The sequence below is a fragment of the Varanus komodoensis genome, unplaced genomic scaffold (genome assembly GCF_004798865.1).
Source record: "Varanus komodoensis strain SLA01 unplaced genomic scaffold, ASM479886v1 scaffold133, whole genome shotgun sequence".
Taxonomy (NCBI): Eukaryota; Metazoa; Chordata; class Lepidosauria; order Squamata; family Varanidae; genus Varanus; species Varanus komodoensis.
Window position 1 is genome coordinate 470,225 of NW_025335384.1, and position 2,679 is coordinate 472,903.

The 2,679-nt window shown below is 62.4% G+C and overlaps 6 non-coding genes across 6 annotated transcripts; 4 read left to right on the top strand and 2 right to left on the bottom strand.

Moving 5' to 3' along the window:
* Positions 1-618: 618 nt before the first annotated feature.
* On the top strand, positions 619-691 carry TRNAF-GAA. The gene has a single exon. It is a non-coding gene; the product is annotated as a tRNA-Phe (tRNA).
* Positions 692-1,060: 369 nt separating this feature from the next.
* Positions 1,061-1,131, top strand: TRNAG-GCC. Its single transcript has one exon. It is a non-coding gene; the product is annotated as a tRNA-Gly (tRNA).
* A 437-nt stretch (positions 1,132-1,568) lies between these two features.
* TRNAS-GCU lies at positions 1,569-1,650 on the bottom strand. The gene has a single exon. It is a non-coding gene; the product is annotated as a tRNA-Ser (tRNA).
* Positions 1,651-1,672: 22 nt separating this feature from the next.
* Positions 1,673-1,746, bottom strand: TRNAN-GUU. The gene has a single exon. It is a non-coding gene; the product is annotated as a tRNA-Asn (tRNA).
* Positions 1,747-1,923: 177 nt separating this feature from the next.
* TRNAF-GAA lies at positions 1,924-1,996 on the top strand. The gene has a single exon. It is a non-coding gene; the product is annotated as a tRNA-Phe (tRNA).
* A 386-nt stretch (positions 1,997-2,382) lies between these two features.
* Positions 2,383-2,453, top strand: TRNAG-GCC. Its single transcript has one exon. It is a non-coding gene; the product is annotated as a tRNA-Gly (tRNA).
* The last annotated feature ends 226 nt before the right edge of the window (positions 2,454-2,679 follow it).

The following is a 2,679-nucleotide window of genomic DNA, read 5'->3' on the forward strand; positions in this document are numbered from 1 at the left end:
CTGATGGAGGGCTTGTGGAGCCGGAAGGGAGGAAGCGCCCTGCTGGGTCAGAGCACAGACCAATTTGTCCGATTCGCAAAGGCCCAACCACCTGCTTCAAGGGGAGGCCTACCCAGGTCCCACACAAGGAGCTCCAGTTCTGCACCTCCTCCAGAAAACTCATCTTCCAAATCTCCCACCTCTTCATCCGCACACTGCAGCACCTGCATCGGTGGCCTCAGCCTAGATGACGGCCGGGACCTGAGCAGGCAGCTGGAGAGCAGGGAGGGAGGAAAAGGCTTCCCTGGCCGGGAATCGGACCCTGGCCGCGGCGGTGAGAGCGCCAGATCCTGACCACTGGACCACCGTGGAGAATGGAAGGACCCTGGCTCTGAGGCCAATGGCTCCTGAGTCGGGGACCAACTGGCCATCCTGGACCGTCTGTGGCCTGTCCAGGCTACTTGCACCTGAGTCAAGTAGCTCAGCGGCCTGGCACCGAGCACGTTTCCTCCAAATGCACAACTTTGGCATTTCAGAAGCAGGCACCAGTGGCGCCTTTTCCTTGTGGGGGGGCTCTTTACATCCAGCTCTGGGCCCCATTTCTGCCCCCCCCCCCAGGGCATGCTGGTCCCACAGGCAGCCGAAGTAGCTCAGCTGGGAGAGCGTCAGACTGAAGATCTGAAGGTCCCTGGTTCGATCCCGGGCTTTGGCAGAGCCCTCCTGCTGGGCCTTTTGCCCCCGTGGCCCCTTGCTGGGCACGGCCCATAGCAGCAGAAGGGCTGCGCTTCTTTGTGATGTCCTCTGAGGTGCTGAGCAGCCAGAAGACGTCTCAGATCACACGCCATGGCCCCCTCCCCTCCCAGGGGACCGCGCAGGTTCAGCCCCAGCTCCTTGGCTGCCGGTTCTGCTGGCCTCTTGCGTTTGACCACAGACCCGCGAGTGGCAAGAGGCAGGAGCAAGAGTTCCCCCAGCGCTTCCGTGCGGTGAAGGGGATCAATCCTGACCGAACCCAGAGGAGTTTTGCAGCTGCCGCTTCCCTGCAGACGCTTCACCCGGGGCGCAAGGGACCCGCACGTCAGCCGCGCCAGTGGTGTAGCGGCATCATGCGAGGTTGCCAATCTCGTGACCCGGGTTCGAGTCCCGGCTGGCGCATGCCTCCCCTGCCTTTTGCCCTCAAGAGACAGAAACAGCAGAACCGGATTAAAATTGAGCCCTCTCTGCCAAATGCAAAGTTCGTGCCGCGCTCTGTGTGCTTCTCATGCTGACCATGCTGGCCAAAGCCGTCCCCTCCGAGGCAGAGCTGAACCAGCGCCTGGTTAAAGGACCCGAGGCAGAGGGGAGGCGGGAATTGCAGGCCTCCCTTTTCCCTGGCTGGGTGAAGTGCCCCATTCCAGAGGGGAGCTGGGGAGCCTCTTGGCATCTTCTTTGTTCGCTGTGCCGGCGAGGCAGAGGCAGCTTGCAAGGTTCCCGAGTGTATGACCAGGTTCAAGCCCAGCTGGTCCAGGCTTTCCCTGATTTCCATTGCAAGGGAAAATAGCAGAGACAACCAAAGATTTTGCCTTGCGGCCTCCCTCCAGTGGGAAAAGGGGCGACGAGGGCGGGATTCGAACCCGCGCATGCAGAGCACAATGGATTAGCAGTCCATCGCCTTCACCACTCGGCCACCTCGTCTCGGGGGGGGGGCACCCGCAGCCGTCCCTGGGTGGGCTCGAACCACCATCCTCCTGGTTAACAGCCAGGCGCGCTGACCCATTGCGCCACAGAGACCGGGCTGTGCTGCCTCCCGCCTCCCCTGGCCTGAGGATTCAGGGACAGGGGCAGATTGGGGAGGATTTCAGGGTTTCAGAATTAGCGGCAGCAGCACCCTTTCCTCGAGGGGGTGCATTTGCATCCAGCTCTGGGCCCCATTTCTGGCCCCCCTGTGTTGGGTGGGTCCCACAGGCAGCCGAAGTAGCTCAGCTGGGAGAGCGTCAGACTGAAGATCTGAAGGTCCCTGGTTCGATCCCGGGCTTTGGCAGAGACCTCCTGCTGGTCCTTTTGCCCCCGTGGCCCCTTGCTGGGCACGGCCCATAGAAGCAGAAGGGCTGCGCTTCTTTGTGATGTCCTCTGAGGTGCTGAGCAGCCGGAAGATGTCTCAGGTCCCATGCCGTGGCCCCCTCCCCTCCCAGGGGACCGCGCAGGTTCAGCCCCAGCTCTTCGGCTGCCGGTTCTGCTGGCCTCTTGGTTCTGCTGGCCTCTTGCGTTTGACCACAGACCCGCGTGTGGCAAGAGGCAGGAGCAAGAGTCCCCCCAGTGCTTCCGTGTGATGAAGGGGATCAATCCTGACCGAACCCAGAGGAGTTTTGCAGCTGCTGCTTCCCTGCAGACGCTTCACCAGGGGCGCAAGGGACCCGCACGTCAGCCGCGCCAGTGGTGTAGCGGCATCATGCGAGGTTGCCAATCTCGTGACCCGGGTTCGAGTCCCGGCTGGCGCACGCCTCCCCTCCCTTTTGCCCTCGAGAGACAGAAAGAGCAGAACCGGACTAAAATCGAGCCGGCTCAGCCAAATGCAAAGTTCGTGCCACGCTCTGTGTGTTTCTGGTGTGGGACACGTGGGCAGAAGGGGAGTTTTCCTTCACGCAGGAGCAGAGCCCCTGTCCCAGGATGCCTCGAAGGCGCACGACGGCCCCCCTCTGCCGCTGAGCCACCGGAGGGAGCCCC